At 39.5% G+C, this 19088-nt stretch overlaps 1 long non-coding RNA gene across 6 annotated transcripts in view; it reads right to left on the bottom strand.

The window, feature by feature from the left end:
* LOC138107881 (uncharacterized) overlaps nucleotides 1–19088 on the bottom strand; it is a 372717-nt gene that overhangs the window by 36904 nt on the left and 316725 nt on the right. For all 6 annotated transcript variants that reach the window (XR_011149750.1, XR_011149753.1, XR_011149752.1 and 3 more), the window contains exon 4: nucleotides 2069–2183. This is a non-coding gene — a long non-coding RNA (uncharacterized lncRNA). The remainder of the gene's footprint in view (nucleotides 1–2068; nucleotides 2184–19088) is intronic.

Genomic DNA, 19088 nt, shown 5'->3' with positions numbered 1-19088 from the left:
GTTTTCTACTAGCAAGGGAAAGACTGAAAAGAAACAGATGATTTGCACTTTAGGAAGGCTTTGAAATAAACCAAACATTTGTGGCATTCAATAATGTTTTTTTCACTGCTGCTAGCATAGCCCAATAAGCACAATAGCAGTGGAGTTTTTGGATAAGTAAAGAGCCTTTTTTAACACAGAAGAGAAAAACAACTTGTTTACACTTTAGCAGCTGCTTAAAGATAACAAATGAAGCTTAAAAAGGCACATACTAATATCAACACATGATGTTCCTCAGGCTTGAAAATAAAAAAATCAGAGCTCCATTAGGCTTAGACACTGATATTAGATTAAAAAGAAAAACAGTGTTTTCCTCTTGCATTTCTGGAGACATTGTTTGCTGAAGAATGTAAAATTCAATCCCCCAGGGAATGCAAGAGGCTTTTTGGCAGACTCTCTGAAACTCAAGTCAACTCTTTTCTATAATAACTAACATCAGAAAGAAAAGGGGGAAGAAAAGGAGGAGAAAGAGACATAATTACTTTCAATGTTTACATGGCTCTGGCTTCTTGAATCTGAAAAAGTATCAGACTGCAAGGACTGGACTTAATCTAACTTTAAGCAATTGACAGGTGGACTTCAACTACTAATTATTCTAAGTGGGTAGTTGGTTACTCTTCTTAGCTCTTTTTAGAACAACAATGGAAAAGAATACTCAAGTTTGTAAGAAAAGAAAAAAGTGTGCTCTCTCATATTTGTACTTGTTCAAGCTCTGTGCCATCTAACAATATCAGCTTTGTGTTTAAAAAGACCAGTTAACCAGCCTAACATCAGGGTGGGCATGCATTTCACTGTGAACATCCCCACAAACATGGTTTAACAAATGTTCTCCATTCAAGCCGAACAGATGGAAGAAAAATTACTCTAGGCACAAATTTTATGGATGCTTAGCAGTAAGAGTGCTCAGGCTCAAGAGGATAGAGGTTGCTATAAAACTGGCTTGCTTACTTGGGCATGCAAACCAAGGCTTTCTCCACCCCAAGGAGCTACAGACTAGCAATGCTACTCCCATATTTTTGGGGCATACAGAGCCTTATTGGTAATTTTTAAAATATCTTTTGCTGAAGGGAATCCTATATCAGTGTCAAAGAAGACTAACAAATCAAAAAGGCTCTGGTTGCTCTACCCCCCTGTATAGTTCTATTTCATGTTTAAAACTTTAGAAGTGTGATTCTAACTCAAATCCAATCTCATGAATGTGAATAGATCTAAACTGATCTCCTATAACGACATCAGTGAAAAGTTTTGTTCACTTGCAATGACTTCCTATAAATAGATGCTCTTAGCACACATTATTAACAATTTATAACATAAATCAATGCAAAGGTCATAAAAACAAGTATGCAAGTACATTAGTTCAGTTAATTTTGTATATATGCTTTATAATACTGGCTTGATTTGATTTCTTCAGGCTGTGGTGAAGTGATTCTTTTGACTTGCAATGGTCACCTAAAGCAAAGATTTTGGGATTACATGCGGGAAATTTCGAGCAATCCCAGCAAGGCTGCTGTTCAACAATATTGCCTAACTAGATCACTAGCTAGATTACACAGTAAGAATAACCACAAGACATAATCAAAGCAAAAAAAATACAACAGCACTCCATGCCCAGATTGAATATCTGAAATGCTTCTCAGTGAATTTAAAAATTTAAACAGTTGGAGTAATTTTTGCACAGAGAAGGTTGTACACTGGTCAAAATACTTGCAGCAGATAATTTGCTGAAGGGCATCTTAGAGAAACATAAAACTCAGCTGCAACTGAGGCTAGGCTTTTTTTTTTGTAAACAGTGTGATTAGCCTTCCAGAATGACCAGTTCCTGAGACATTTTGCTAAGGAAAGATAAAAATGGAAAAAACCAAACCCAAAAAATTAAACAGAAAAACAGTTGCTTCATTTGCATTTCTTAGACTACTCTGAAGCATCTGTTGCCCAGAAAAGATAACACATATCATTGTGGAGTTTTACCCATCTCTCATGCTAACATATGAGAAAAAGAGAAACAAATATATTTTCTGAAAAGCCATACCAATCTTCCTCCTGGGCAGTTACAGAGGTCCTAGTTGTTGGTTAACAGCATCTTTTGGCAAAGACAATACAGCAGCATGGATGGGCAACTCAGATAGCAAAAGCTCAGTAGTAATCTATAGGAAGAAAGAAGAAGAGTTTTTCACAGATTCTGAGATTACATGCCTATCAGTAATTCTAAGTACACAGTAAAGGTTACTGCACTAGGGATTCATATATTTATCAGTTAATCTGTCCCAAAGCCATGGAAGGTAATTAATGAAAAAGATAGTCAGGCATGGCTTCAGGCAGTAATTCAATATTACTCTAAATCTCTGCATGAGCAAACCTGTGAACCAAAGAGGAAATGCATACTGTACAAGGACACTTGTGTTCTGAAATGTGATCCCCTGTGGAGTTTTCAGATGAAGCACTTTTCCAGTGATTAACTCAGTACATTTGAATTTCATTATTTAATGTTTTAGGTGACTGGTTATTTGTAGTGCACTGAGAGGAAAACAAGTTTTCCATGAATAAAATCAGAGCAAAAGGCAGATAACAACTAAGCCATCTCAGGTCATTCAAATCCTCCCTGCTCCTTGCTGAGCTAGTAGGACTAGTGTGTGCTCTTACGGTTGGGTTTTTTTAATAATTGTGCCATATTCTTCTTACATTCTGGTGGCAAAAGATCCATGCTAAGATACACAGAACTTAATTTCCATACTGGCAGACCCCCTCTCCCATAGGGTTCATTAAGAATCAGCAGAGAGAATCATTTGGGCTTTTTGAGAATCTTCCAACCTGCTCTGAAAATGCCTCAGTTACACCAGCTTTTACAGAGGCACAGCAGTCTTCTGCTCCAGAGCCCTGCATGCTGACTGCAGCCAGGCAATTGAGCTCTCATCAATTTTATAAAAGATGGGAGCCCTTAAAGCTGCCTCCCAGGTGAGGCAAGGAGCATGGCTGGTACACACCTCTCCAGGACTTGGAGACAGGCAGAGCTTTATTTATCTCTATAAGAAAGAATTAACTGAGAAAATCTGAGGTGTTCAGCAAATTAAAAGATCTCAGCAGAGAAACCCACTGGATGTATACATTCTTTGCCAACAAAATGATTTGTTCTGCCATACTTCTCGGGAAACAAAATGCCAAATATTGGGTAATGAGACTGGAAATCCAGCAGAGAAATTCAGATAAGGGTTAGATTAAAAATGAAATAAAATTTCAGAGCTTTGAAATTGTCCCTTTACTGCAGCATTTCTCCCTACTAAACTCACTGGGCCCTAGATTTTGTGGGATACACTCCATGAGAAAGTGGTATTTTAAGCCTGTTTATGTTCTTTTAGTTCAAGAGTATTTTCATGGGCTGCCTTTTTCTTTTAGAGATCAAAGACAAAATTCAGACTACACTGACAAACTCAATTCTGGATTACATATGGATATGAAATGGTGCTTCTCTACCATGAAATTCTTCAGCTTTCAAGCAAAATATTTTCCTGTTTCCTGTTGGGATGAAAAAGAAGGCCTTTAAAAGTTTTATGCAAAATACCAAAAACTCAGGGGAGACTGATGCAGTCCCCGTTAAAACCTGGTGGTCAGTGCTCTCATCTGATTTGGACTAAAGACTTGACTAAGTTTCCACAGCCAAGGGAACACTGGTGAATAAAGGACTTCTAAAATCTCTATCAGCAGAAATTCTGTCTTGCAACAGAAAAGTCCTGGTAGAAGTCTAATCAAAATCAAAATCAAAATCAAAATCATGGCATTTATATAAAGATATATATGAAGGGAATGAAGGAAAAATTCAATCAAACAGTGCCAGTTTTCATCATTCCCCTCACCAGAAGCAAAGCAAACATTCACCCCAGATGATGAGACACTTGAAAACAAAATAACACAAAGGAAATCCCCCTCAAGCCCAGAAAGGCAGCAGCTACACTCATTTCTACCTCTACTTCTGGTATTCTGATGTGCAATACCCTTGACTTCCTAGATTAATAAATTAACAGGCAGAAATGGTTACATTTTTAAATATGTAAAGATTTTCAGATTTTACTCATGAATATTTCAAAGCATTATCAACTCAGCTAAAGGCTTTCAAAGTTCAGTACTTAATACACTTTCTGAACAAACAAACAAACAAATAAATCTGCCTTTCTGACCTTAACTCCCCAGAAGGTCAGGACTTCTGAGGAGTTAAGGAGGAGCACCTCTGCCCTCTCCACCTGTGCAGCCCCAACAGAAAGCCACTACCTGAGGCTGGTTTTGCCATCAGGGCATTAATGCAGTACCACAGAGATGCCTTTGTAGGATACTGGTACCCAAGGAGAGGAGGGTGAGGCACCTCTAGGCAGCAAGGCCCTCGCTAGAGGGGCATCAGTGTTTAACAAGGCAGTGCAGAGCAGTGTGTTTGCATGCTGCACTGCCAGGACTGTCCCAAGGGCCTGGGACACAGCCCTCCCCACGGGGGCATGCAGGTGATCCTGATACCCATGTGGAGCCCCAGCATACGGCACAGCTGCACCCGAGCCAGGAGTGCCGAGGCCTCTGGATGGTGGGGAGCCCATTGGCACAACAGTGGGCTGGGAAAGCTTGTTCCATCTACATTATACTGAGAGCTGGCATCTGCCACAAGGAAACATGGTGACTTTTGACAGGCAGAAGATATACTTAGAGTGTTGAAACCTTTGAGATGCTCTGACAGTTACATCTACTTCATTTTTTCAACCTTTATTCAGACATATATGCAACAAAATTTCTATTTTTTTTAATGAAAACCATCATATGACACCAGGGCTCTTAGGCCTCTATGACTTATTCCAGACCTGGAAACACTGAGCAGAACCGTTTTTTAATGTGCAAGTGATGACCATTATCACTCTGTATCATTCAAACTCTAAATAAGACTCACAACAATTTAAATAGAAAATTCATTAAAAGTACTGCTACAATTTTAATAAAGGTATTGTTTCTTAATAAAAAAGCTAAATGTCAGAGTGTAACTATTGTGATGACTGTACAGTTTCCACATTATAAATAAAATACATGTGTTTTCGAACAAAGACTAGAGCATGCTTCACATATTTCTTCAGTTGTTGCCTAACATATCTGGAATATATTAAAAAGTCCTATTCAGCTGTAACTCAAGCAATGCACACACTCCATGAAATACACACTCTTTGTACAGAGGACTAGTGTGCACTCAGTATCACTTTTTCAAAGGGACACAATTGCTGTGTGAGTGACACAGAACCCAGCACAGACACACCGCATCACATGTTTGACTCTTGCATTAGGTAAGAACTCCTCTCCAAAATTCAACTTTCTTGGCTGAGTTCTCATTCCAAATATTCTCCTTAAAAAGTATGGTTTGCTACCAGCACAGTTTGCTTTTTCTATTCTGTTATGACAGCTTTACTCAACCTGAGGTTAATGACGCAAAACTGGAACGACAAAATTTCTGTAAAATAATGACAGTAAGTTTCCCTTGTTCACAGGCTGTTCTTTCATACCCTTCCAAGTCAATGACAAAGATTCCATTGATTTTAGCAGTGACAAACTGCTACCCATATGAAACACAGGTTTTGACCCCATCTTTAGAATGCATATATATTCTTGGAGTAACATATTTCTCCACAAAACTTTGGAAAACAGGCTGTAACAAACTACAGAAAAATGTCTGTCTTTACCTCTCTGGGGAAATCACTTAGATGCACAGAAAGACACAAAAGACTGTAGAGATTTGCTTATTTGCATATGGAGATGTTTGTCCTCAAATTCAATTCACAAACAAATCACAAATCTAAAAGGAAGTGAAATACCAATGTGATTAATCGTATCTTGTTTATCTCTAGCGCACCCTGGGAACACAAATCAGCAACATATTCCCCTTCGGGCTTCATTCAGCTTCCTTTGAAAAACAATGAAAGATGCCAAAGACTTCAGTGGTGAGTTGAATTTGGACATATGATTTCTGAGATGCGGCTAAGAAGTCAGGACTTCAGGTAGGGTTTGGTTCTTAAATAATTATTTGTACTAAAATAAAATCTTACTTCCACTATATTTAAGCTAAGAACACCTTCAGTATTCAGTCCTGGGAGACTGTTCATATTTGATCAGAATAATTCACCTACTCACAAATAAGATGTAGTAGAGAATAATTCTCTGGTCTTTATCAAGAAAAAAGACTAAAACTGCTGCAGACTTTGGAAGTCTGACATAAACATTTATTTGTTTCTTTCAACAGTTTTATTACTTCCTTGCTATTTAACTGCAACTTTCTTTAACAAAGGGAGCAAATACTAAAGTGCTTTTGTAATAATTGCAAACTTTTAACATTAAATTGGCAGAAACAATCCATTTTTAATAAGTCTGTCTTAGTAACCTTGTATTTTGACCCAAGGTGAAAGGTGAAGATTAAATCTCTTCCACCTTTCTGAATGCAGCTGCTGTGCACACAGACTTTAATTGATGTGAGACTCAGCTTTGTAACCCAAGCCCATCTCCCGCCTGCAGCACTGAAAACGTGCGATTCAAGGCTCAGTTACTGCTGATAGCAGGGCCCTCTCAGCTGACGGTGTGGACAGGAGAATAAAGTCTTTGTCACTATCTATTCTCCATCAGAGTGACTTTTTTCTTCTTCATAACTCCAACATTTAGGTCAGGCCTATAATGGTGGCCTCTCAGCAAGCAACGATATAGAGTAAAGCAAACTGAAAACTGAGACGAGCAACCCCTGGGTGAGCAAAGTGGTGATGCTGAGCAGAGACCCACCTGACACACCCCAGGCAACATGTGTGTGAGTTTCTGTGGGGAGAGGGGTTTGGACAGATATGATTCTTTTTACTTTCAATTCTCTTTTGCACCTGACAAGGAGATCTCAAATCTGAATTCCTTCTTTTTCTCCCTAAGTACAAATACCTGTACATTAGGAATAAAGCTGTTGGCCTTGGAATCATGGCAGCTCTAATGAAGTAATTCTTTAGGTTTTTTAACCATAGCCTTGACTGCTTGAACAACATTAGTACTCTGAATGCTGGCCTAGAAATGTCTCTCTGAAAGCAAGGACGAAATCGAGACGCAATAATAGAAACTGGCAAAACAGGTAAGGTTACTCGAGTTTTTCTAAACTTAAACCACATCTGCTGATATACAAGAGTATCTAAAAGCATCGGGAGCTAATCAAAACCATTTTAAAAGTCTAACTTGAATTTGAATAAACAAGTAAAGACTTGCTGTACTGTGCTGTGCAGTCCTCTCAGAGGCTTTAGATATTGCCCTGCATGAGGGTCTAGACCCAAATCAGCATCTCTAACACATGGCAACCAAACACACTTGCTGAGTTTAGATGGAGGACCAGTATGTCATGCACACATTAGACTTATCACTTCAAAACAAAAATAAATTGATTTTTTGATATATACTGGCAAAGACAAAAATTGTACAATAATATTTCCCCAATACCACATTAATGTTTTAGACAGGAGACTTTAAACTTAAGATGTATTATATATGCATGACATAAACAATCTGCATTGTTTGCACCTGAAAAAGAAAGAATTAAAAAAAACCCAAACAAACCCCAAAACCCCAGAGTAGAACCAAAGAACAGCATGTGCTTCCAGTCTAATTTTCCAAGTTGTATCTTTCTGGCAGGTCAGCTTATTTTAGAGAAACTTGGCTTCTATCACTTCATGATTTTAATTCCAGCATTTGGCAAAATTTAGGTTTCTAATCTCTGGCTGAGTTCAAAGGTCCAAATTACAAAAGTGAGGACTTTTTCCGACCTCGTGCCACTGCCAGGTGACAGCAGTGGGTCTGCTCTGGGGTTTCCAGAACACCTGACTATATGTGTAACTAGAGAGCATCACATTTAAAGGCCACTGTAGTATAAACTGTGCTTGACATAGGGGACATTTCTGAAGAGTCTCAAACCACTCCAGCGGTCTCTCAACCCCTGAGACTCCAGACACTTTCACAGAGCAGCATTTCCAGAGGATGACCAAATGTTCTGAGGCTTAGTGTAGGCAGTTTAGAGAGTGTCTGCATTTTTTTTCACCACTGTGAACAGAACCATTTTAATGTGAGAATTACCAGCATTTTAAGATAAATCACTCTCCAATTATGCCTTGTTATACATTATATATCTCAAAAGAGAAAAAATTAAAACTGAACTTCACACCTCTGAGAGTTAAACTCATGAGACAAGAGAATGAAGAAGCTTAAGGATGTTGAGTTTTTGCTAAGTGCTGCTGGATTCAGTAACGTTTTAAGGGCCCTAGGCAATCAGTTTGGTCACTGGCTTTGTTAATACTTGCCTCTTTTTGGACAGTGGCAGGATCCGTGCCACTTAAGAACCTGAAAGACCTCGGAGAGAGATCTTTGAAACAGTGATGGAGTGTTTGTAAAACATCATTCCCATGCAGCTGGCAGGTATGTACCAGCACCAGCTTGCAGACACAGCTGGAGCCTGGCCTCTCTCTGCTGTCCACTGTTAGTTGGATGATCATAATTATGACATCAAAGTTATCGCTCCATGAGAAAATACACTTTGGTTTTTCAAAGGCTGTGGCATTTTGTGCACTACAATTATCCCCCACAGCTTCCTCAGACCTAATTGCCAATCAATACCTGATTTTAGACAGCAGAGATTGGGGTTTTTTTTTAAAGGCAGAAAAATATCTTCTAAGGGGCTCTGTAAGAAGAGTTATATGAAATATAACTTACTGTATGAGTTGATTCCAAATGACTTGCTAATTAAGCACCAAGTCATCTGTTAATAGAAGTAATTACAGAGGGTTCAAGGAATCATATTATTAATCACAGCCTGAAATCTGCTATCCTGCTACGTTATGCAATTGATGATGTACTGTCTACAGAGGCCAGAGATGGAGGTGAAGTGAGTAACATAGCACCACTAACCTAGTCCTAAATTACCTCCTGAGCCATTACCAGCATCAGCTAGTATCTGAATAAAAGAGAGGAAGAAAAAATAAAAATAAAATCACTAGGAATATCTCTTATTTTAATATAAAACCTCATTCAGGAAATAGGCTGAGGTTGCAGGGGTATTAATACGTTACTGTGTTGAACTCAGGATCAGAAGGCAGCCAGTTACAGAAAAACTATTACATACCTATAGGGTATAATACAGTCCATTTGTCAGAGAAGTTTTGCATTTAAAGCCATAGCCCACTACAGTGCTGTTATGTGGCACAAACTAGCTTTATTCAGCCCAAAATTTGCAGATCCCTTTTCTTTTCCTAGAGATGTAATATGCTACAGGACAGGATTTAATTCCAGGGTCCTAAGTAAATGAGGTGCATAAAATCAGAAAGAACCTACTCACTCATTTTTCTCCATTCCTTACACTAAAAGGGCAGCTTGTTGTGTACTCCACAGGGTATCATCTTTAGACCCATCATTTTTTTAGTACAAAAATACTGAATAAAATGAGAAGGTGGGAGTATTTTTTCAATTCTACTTGTACTAACTGCAGTAAATTGAGCCTTGCCTTAGTTTCCGTGGACTTACTCAATTCCATTTCTCTTGATTAGGGGATCCAGCAAGGTTCACCATCAGTTTGTATACGGACACTGTATGTTACTGAAGAGAAAAATCCCATATGACTCAAATATAGCTTTGCTATTATACCTGCTCCTCTCTCTGTTTATTTGGCTGAGAAAAAGTGAATTGTTCTTGTACTGCAGATGCTTTTGAGCAGTCCACATCATCTCTGAACACCAAGGGCCAAGGCTGTACCAAAGCACTGGTATCATGAGACAACGGCTGGGAGAACATTAGTCTCGCTCTCTCCAAACTTCTGAGCCCTTTCTCTGATGAGAATCAGTTTGCTCAACTGCCTGTACACCAGAAGGAAAAGAATTACCAGCAGGTGTACTCTTAACCAGCTTATGACGCTTGCATTTCTCAGAGCAGCAGACCATGCCCAGTCACTTACGTTGTGCACAGCTCACAGACAGGAGTCTCTGGACTTTGCTGTTGACACGTGGTACCTTTGCAACAGTAAGGGCGGGGGACACTGAGAAAAGAGGGAGAGCGCCAAGTGCTGTCCTCACAGTTGCTTCACTACAGCAGCTGGTATGGTCAGGCTGATAGGCTTGGTAGAAGAAGAGATGTCTTTAAGGATTGAGCAATAAACAGGGTGATAAAGTCATTTTGGACAGAGACTTTGAGGTGAAATGAAGGCAAGTGTAGAAGAAATTGCCAAGGGGAAGGTTAATTATGCATCTTCAGGAGCTGTTAATAGGTTTGATAGACTAGAAGCAGAATCTGAGGTCCTTCCAACCCGTTAAACAATGTCTTACCAAGAAGGCCTAATTGAATAAGATTTGAGATTAGTGTTGAAGAAGCTTCTACTGGGCCTTACTGCCTCACAGATCCTACGAGGGGTCAAAAGGACTCAAAGGAAGACAACTGCAATCAAGGGCACTGACTAATGATCAGAACAGCACAAGTAGATAATGAGACTTGAGTGGGATTCTCAGATACCTAAGAAACAAAACTGTAAATTTTACTCCATTTTGCAGATTACAAGTTACTTTTGAGGCAGATAGAAACAATCACATACCCTCTTTTCCCAGGAACGAACAATCCTCACTGAATAAAAAAGGGAGTAAATGTAAAGACCAGATGTTATCCATAAATGTGGCTCTGTATGATTTAAAATCTCTCAGTTTAACCTAATAAAAAACACTTAGAATTTCTTAACCCTGAGATAAAACATGTGTGATACAGAATGTGGAAACTTCCAACCAATAAACATTAATAAATTTCTGGTATATCAAATTCATTTGGCTACATAATTATTTGCCATGCAATACAGAGGGAAAGATACTCTCTTTATTCATCCCATGGACCCAGTCCGCAGATTAATTTAATGCTTGTCTCTCAGTGGGAGTTGTCTGTTTAAAGTAGTTTTGAGGGTCTGGGCTACAGCTCTCAGCTCTTCATTGACTTAAAAAATGTGGTGTGGCTGCTTTATGCAGAAAGGGACTTTAACCCAAAACAGCATCTTTGTAAGAGGATTAGAAAAATTCCATTCTTTTAATGACTGGCTAGATGCTTGCTCTCCTTTACTTAATACTCTTTGTCTGTTATTCTTAATTATCAACATAAATGCTTTAAACCAGCGTTGTAAGTAATCTGTCATTTTATCCAAGTTTTTGTTGAATGGTTCTTTTGAAATGATCTGATTATTGATTTCTTTAGGAGACCATTCAGCTAAATTCCCATGCCTGCCCACATTACAGCCCTTCTGCTGCTTTTGGGAGGTTCCTCTAAGATGCATGGTGGTGAGTTTAGCTTAGTGCTAGTCCAGGCAAATCAGGAACTTTACTGGATGGGAAAGATGTGCTTAGGACTACCAGTAAATGCTGGCACAAAAACTGTTTTTTAATGTCATTAGTGATACCTAGAAATTTTTGCCACTTTTTTTTTTTTGTTCCAAACACTAATGTTTTCACAGTACCTTGATAAAGATGAAAACTTTTTCTCCCAAATTCTTGGATACTAATCAACTCCCTTGGATCCTAAGTAATTTAAAACTAGTATTGGACATCAGCAACTAACACAGCTCCTTAAAAAATCCTAGCTGAGGACTAAATTTCACAGCACTACTATAGTCCTATGTTATAGGATAGTGTGTGATAACAGGCCTTTTAAAACAGCCAAGATATATTTTGTAATTTAGAAAATTACTCTGAGGAACCATTTGTCAGTTTAATGAAAATCTGAAACTACAGGTTTGCATAATAGAATTAATTGTAATGGCTCTGCTGGAATGATTTCTTTCAGATGGGTTATTTGAAGGGTTGAAAGAGGGATTTCACAGCTGAAAGAAAGAAAGGATTTATCCTAAGACCCATGTAAGCAAAACACGTTTAAATTTCATAATACAGTGCCTTTGACTCTGTGGGACTATTGTTTTCAATGTCTTGAGATGCAGGAGATACTTCTATTCACAAGTCTATTCAAGGATACCTTGAAAGAATTCCATGCCCTCCTAATGCAGGTGTTCATCACCCACAGATGGCAAAGGAGTCAGTGCATTTACTTATTACATTGTGACCTTATAGAGTTACAAAGAGTTACACGGGGTTGTGTCACATCCTTGCTAAGACGGAGGTATAGAGTAAGGAGAAAACCCGTTTCTAAGAGAGGGGAAAGATTCAGGTCTCAAAAAGGTGAGATGGATGCAAAAAAATATTAAAAAAAAATACATAGCTCAGAGTGACAACATGGTCACCCAGAAAACTTCCAGGAATCATCAGTCTCTAAATTTAAAACATCTTTTCACAACAGGGGTGGTGAACTTATGGAGGAAAATAAGTCTTGATAATCCCCATGTGTAAGTTTGCTGCTTAAGCCCTCAAATAGCACCATTATTAGCAGCACCTTACACCCTTCATTGCTCAGTATTAACTTCAGAGCACAATGTGTGTGTGTATGGTGGTGGGGGGATTCACAATACTCTGGGCTGGGGCTCCCCCTACCCATATGATGATTCCCCTTCTGTCCTTCAAATAGAAGGTCATTTCTATTTCTCATTTTATTTCTTTCACTGCAGCTGGAATGGGTTTGTCAACCCATTGGTGGGGAACAAAAACATATTCTGACAATTCCAGAACATCCCAGTGCCAGGTCCACATCAACGTCAGGCTGAAAAAGTCTTATGAAACAAATGTTATTATGAAGCACTGAAACAGAAGAGTTCAATTCCATACAGCTTCTGCTCTCACCAGCAACTTCTTGGCCAGTGAGTTGTGCCCGTGACTGGAGAGTGGCACTTAACAGACAGGAACAAATTATATGGACACAGATGCAACAGCACATCTGATGCACTGAGAAAAGGAGCAGGTGTGATGAAGGTCCCAAAGCTCTGACTGAAATTGCAGCAAATAAACAGCTACAGTAGGTAGAGTGACATGTGTAAAGAACAAGAGGCAGCGCAGTTTGATATCTTTGCCATAAGGGCTAGCTGGGCCAAGTGACAGCTCATATCCTGGCCTCTCACAGCTGCAGTTACCATATTGTACCCATTCTTCCCCTAAAATACTGCTGAGTAGTCAATATGCAAACACTGCTGTTTGGATTCATGGCAAGAAGCACTTTTTAGTGCAGGGACTACCAAAGGATATTGAAATACAAATTCTGTTATTGTTATGGGACTAATTCCCTACCCCTTGGATTAAAACTTTGTCCATGTTACATAGACTTTGATTATACTATACAAATATATTTTTGGGATGTGCAGTGCTGCTCTCTGGCCTGTTGTAATGAAAGTGCCAATGTGTAAAGTAAGGTGTTTACTTGCCTTCTGCTACTTGGGCTATAATTTTCTTTAGGGGAAAAAAACATTAAACCACATCTCCGAACTAGAAATCTAAAGTGTTATTATAGTCATAGCCATAACAACACTAGAACTATAAGAACTCTAGCCACCTCCACTATATGATTTAGAATAAAAGCATAATTATCATTGTCTTCTGGTAGCTAGGTAGACAATTACGCGTTGCACTTGTGCCACTTGTAATTCTACACAATTTGTTCCAAATCTGTTATTTGACAAGTGTAGGAAAGCATGGCCAGTGGCTGGTATGCAAGGGAGTGTCTTGGGAACTGCCATAAGGTAAATAGATGTTAGTGAGTCCCTGGCCCAGACGGCCGCGCTGCAGAAGCTGAGCAGTGTTAAACACAGTGTACTTGCCAACCTGCGAGCCACCTGCAACTTCCTCCCTCTGAAGCAAACAGCAGTGCTCAGCAGACCTCAGCTGCGTGGAAAGTGTATTTATGCCCAACCTGTTTTCCCAGAAGAGCACAAAATACTGATTTGAAGCAGCTTAACAATAAAACAATGATAATAACAGGACATTATCCTCCTTAGCACAGTTCTGCAGTTAGAGAGTGCACTTTTGGTTCAGCTGCCTTCTATAGGAAAAAAAAGGTTGCCTCTTAGATTACAATTTACCCTGTATTACTTTGTTTATAACATTTCTCCACCCTCCATGCCACCCAGAGTGAGAGAGAGTTCATGACACTTTTGATGTGTATTTTACAAAGAGTGCATTTTAAATAAGCCAGGGAGGTTAACTCAAGATCCTTTAATCCCAGCATATATCTTTGTTAAGGAAACAGAGACCAAACCATTGAAAACTCCAGCCAGAAAACAGGTTTGAGTAAATCCCTCACCCTGAAAAAAGGGAAAAAAAAGCCATCTCAGACCAAATTCAGTGATGTACATTCAGATTCTTTCTGCAAAAACTCCTCAGTGGTGACCAAGGGGACAGTGCCCCTGCCAACAGGGGCTGTGGCTCTCCTGCCCCAGCAGCAGCCTAGCACAGCAGACCAGGATGCTGTGCCCTCACAGGTTGGCAGAGCTTTGTGGATGCCTCGGGTTACCTCTCACCTTCCTTCTGCCCCCAACAGGCTCCCAACATGCCACCTTGCAAAGGAGGCCATGGGATCAGCACTGGGTCTGACAGCAGAGCATCCCACACCCCTCAGGCAGCTGTCTGACAGGAAAACTTGCAAAGATGAACAGGTATCTTTGATCAGGACTGACTGAAATTAATTAGCCTGTCCCTCTTCCCTGTTTCTTTGTACTATAAGGTTTTTTTCACTTAAAGGACACCAATTTTTATGCATGTAAGTAGGTGCTGCCCCGGGTTGATGTTGACCCTAAGCCCAGGTAAAACAATCCATTTTGGTTACAAATGGCCTCCTTTACCTTCACTGACAGCTAAATGTCTGTCTCCTACTCATGAAGTGAAAATGACTGGGCTAATGGGCTGGCACTGTTGTGTCTCTACCTGAAGAAGAAGGATTTTTAGAGCCATCACACAGGCTGGTCCAGTTAAACACTCCCTAGGACCCTATGAAATCTCAAAATCTCCTCCTTCTGTATTTTCCTCTATTTTGGAACCATCAGTCCCAGGGACAATCAGGGCATAACTGCACAGCAAGCTGCAATGTTTTGAGACTCCAGTTTAGTTATTCTGCAATGTTTCTTTTTTAAAATAAAGTACCATAAATACTGAAACTAGTAGCAGACAATGCAGGAGAATAAACACCTTCTCATACGAAGGACCACATAAACTTATGTTTAGCTTTGGGAAAAGAGGAGTGTTTTCTCTGTTTGACAAAAATGAAAACAAATTGGTTTGGGGGGAATGAAGAAGAGGAAAATTTCTCACTATTTTTAACCAAACCTCAAAACATTTCAACAGATATATCACTTTACTCATAGAAACGTTTGTTTTCTGTAAAAGGATCCCAAACCAGTTTTACTGTCTTTGATTTGTGATTTTTTTCCCCCTTGCATGGACTTGCTCATTTTTCTCTGACCTATAGTGAAAACACACATCAGTTAAAGTAAATATGTCACAAGCCAGAACTGGATCTAGTGATCCAGCACAACAAAACTAACATTTCATAAAAAGGTTTTCAAGCCTTTTTAATAAAGACCATTTCTAAGCAATAACATTTCTTTTTTGTTCTTTTATGTCAGCCTGGAAAAAAAAAAAAAAAACAACATGGAGAAAACAGTAAAAAAACCAAGCAGTATATAAAATATGATAAAATAGATGGTAGAGGAATTTATCCTCTTTTGGAAAATGAGCTAGGCTAAAGTAAACTGCAGTCTCTACAGGCTAAAGTACTTGAATTCCTAGAAATATTTGCATGCCTAGAGGTAAGCTCTTACCCTCTGCTCTGGGTTTGGTAATTTTTCCCATCACAAATGATATGCTGCCAAGATAAGATAATACATTTTCAATATAGCTTCCGTGAATTGCTGATTCAATCTTTGATTAATTAAAATGTTTTAGCAATTTAATTTATATTTCACTGGAAATCCAGCTTGCTCTTTTTACATTCTGTTTCTCCTAAGAAATGTCACTGGTTTGTTGTGACTTATCTTTTTTATATCAGGACGCAATTTCTAATGAGTCTTTCTTTCCAGTAACTTTGCATTATCACTATTTTGTGGTTTTCCAGAACTGATGGGAAGTGTTTACAGTAAAGAAATACTACCCACTTAAAGTAGCTTTGTCTGTCTGGAAGTTGTGCACTGTACCATGTTACACTCAACCCCGAAGGTTAGCAAGGGCCAGACTCCTTCAAGAGCCAGGAAACCCAGGAGCAGCTCAGGGTGATGATTTCTGGCACGTTGTCCTCCTGCCAGGTGTGCAGCAGGGAAAAAAGCCATTATAACTTTCTCAGGGTTGCAGATTACTTACTGCCGTTTGCCAGAAGCATTTACTAATGGCATCACAGTTTCTCCCATAAACTGAATTAACCTGCCTGCAATGCAGCTTTACAGGAAGGGCTCAGAAATACCAAACACCAGGAACATACAGTGGGGCAAAGGACGTCGATTTCAAAATGCAGAAACAGCAAAAATCATGGACCTCAAAAATCTCACCTAGAATAAGGTCTTTCATCCCCCTCCCTTCTCAGTCACCGGCTCAGCCAGTGGCAGAACACATACTTGGGGAAAGGCAAGTAAAACCAAAATACCAAAAGTGCCAGAAAGGCTTTTTTAGAGATCCGTTCTTCCTTGCCACTAAATAGCCAGTTTTAGGAATGAAGCACTGTGGTGACACCAAGCTGAGGATTTTTGGATCCACATCTGAAACAACAGAAGGAGCCACATAGGGCAGGATAGCTCCATGGAGGAGAAGCAGCAGAGGCAGGGAATGGACTATGTAATTTTGATATTGGTGTGATTTTTGACAGCCATTTGTACTAAATTGGAATGAATTTCCTCTGATACAGCACTACTGGATGGATGGATCTCTGATAAATTGGGATGGCTTAAAAAGACTGACAACAAAACTGAAATTATCTGCATCCTTTGCCACAGCACCTGAGTCTTTTCTGCACTTGTAAGCATGCCATAGTCTAGGCTCCAATGTCCCTGGTCTGCTGACCTGTTCTAGGTCACACAGGTCCTATGTGCATTGGACAGCACTGTGTATACACCACCCAGCAGCTGAGAAAATCCTACTGGAAATAGGCCTTTGCAATATCTGACTAGAACCACTCAACACCTGACTCATTGGATCAAGTGTACATCCTCTATCCAGTGATGAAGAAACCCCTCCTCCCTTGATTTCACACAGGGGTTCAATAAACCTCCTTTTGTAGGAAAAAAGTTCCCAAAAGCCCAATACCCAAGACTAAACCCAGAGCTTTCAAAACAGCCCTTACCCAGGAGCATTTGCTTTTCTTCATTATTACTCTGCCTCTACTTTCAACTGGAGGTCTGTGTGTGGCCTTCATCTAAATTCTGCCTTTAAGGATGAAAAATAGAATTTTAAATATTTGTTAGTTAAGGGCCCCCACTGTCTTTTTAAAATATAAATACACATATCCTCTTCAGAAAAATGACAGATTCATGTTTGCATCGACGATTTTCCTTCCTGCTGTGCCCCCTCTCCCCCAGTCCTTCAAGGAATTTTGTCTAAATACTCTCCAAGGGTTTTCCCTGCTCTTGGCATGCATATGAATCTCCTATTAATGTCAGTGAGAGTTATGTCTGCATATTGTAAGAAGAACAGATAGCTAAATAATTCATTAGACCCTACACATAAGTATGTTTTCCTTGATGAACAGTTACGATCAACATTCGTGGAAAGGTCCATTTCTAAATATTTTTAAAAACTAGCCAAGTGTTTCAGTTATTAAGACTCTGCTTACAATGTAAGTGATTTAAAGCAGAGAAGTGTGGGCAGCAGAGATTCCTGAAGATTTTCTATGGCAGCATCAGTTACTGATGCTGACACAGGAAAAATACGGGGGAAAAGGCAATCAATGGGGCTACATTTTTGACTTGACTTAATTCATTAATATTTGAAAACAAGTAAGTCTGGTTTGCCCCAGGGACTGGTAATAGGATACAAGCCTTTCACCTCTAGGTCAGCAGTTCAAAGCCAACTTTGGGCAGTACTGACTGAAAGTCATTACTATCTATCTGAACACTCTTCAAGAGTATATGTAAAATAAGTTGGTGGTCTCTGTTTATTTCTTAATGGCTAAGGCCCTGATTCAGCAAAGCTCTTAAGCATGTATTTAATGAGAAACAGATGTTCAAATCCTTTTGAATTTAAACATCTGAATACAGTTAAGCACGTTCTGAGCAGCCTCACCAGCATGGGCAGGCTGGAGCACACCCAGAGGAAGGTTTGCTAAATGAGACCCTCAGTGTGTCAGTTGTTCGTGCACACACAAATAGAGGGAACAAGAAAGCCAGCCCATTTCCCCTTCCCCAAATAATATTACCCACATGCTGCACTGTATGCTAATAATGGCACAGCAGAAGAATGAGACTATCAGCCACAGAAAAGTTCCCCCTTTCATTCACCCGTACTAATGAGACCAGGTGGGGAAAAAATGTTTGCATTACCATTATAAAGCAGAATATAAGGCCACAGAACTGTACTGCCTTTCTTGCTCCCCAGCCCATCAGCTTTCACGAGCATGGAATGTGCTTTAAAAAGGAGTGCAATAGGAACGTGGTATTTACATAACCTTCCTGCTGCTTATTCATGCATGTGCTGTGCTAAAAAATGTGTGCACATATGAATCCAGTCTGGAAGAATGCAAGCCTCATAGCCCAGCCACATGCAGTATTTATCTACAGGTAAAGGCCATTTCTTAAAAGTTAAGGCTTTTCAAGAAGGAGGTGGGGGGAAGTTACTTGGGAATTTAATGATTTGAGTGCTTATTTGTATTTGAAAATCATTAAGAGTGGCATCTGAGTAGAAATTTTTAAACACTCCTGTTAAAGCCGTCATCTCTCTGCTAGATTAAATACCTTCTAAGGTTACCAGTGGATCAGATTTGTTTTGCTTCTTTTAAAGAGAATTGTATTCTGGGACTTTTCCATGGTGTTGCTGCATATTGTCTTGCACGATCAAGGTCAACTGCTGTGAAATTAAAGCTAGTGTTTCAAACCACAGCAAGCTGAGAAAACCACCATTTCAATACCATGACTGTGTGCTAGTAAAGCAAGTAGAATT

The sequence above is a fragment of the Aphelocoma coerulescens genome, chromosome 3 (genome assembly GCF_041296385.1).
Source record: "Aphelocoma coerulescens isolate FSJ_1873_10779 chromosome 3, UR_Acoe_1.0, whole genome shotgun sequence".
Taxonomy (NCBI): domain Eukaryota; kingdom Metazoa; phylum Chordata; class Aves; order Passeriformes; family Corvidae; genus Aphelocoma; species Aphelocoma coerulescens.
This window is presented reverse-complemented; position numbering and strand designations above follow the sequence as displayed.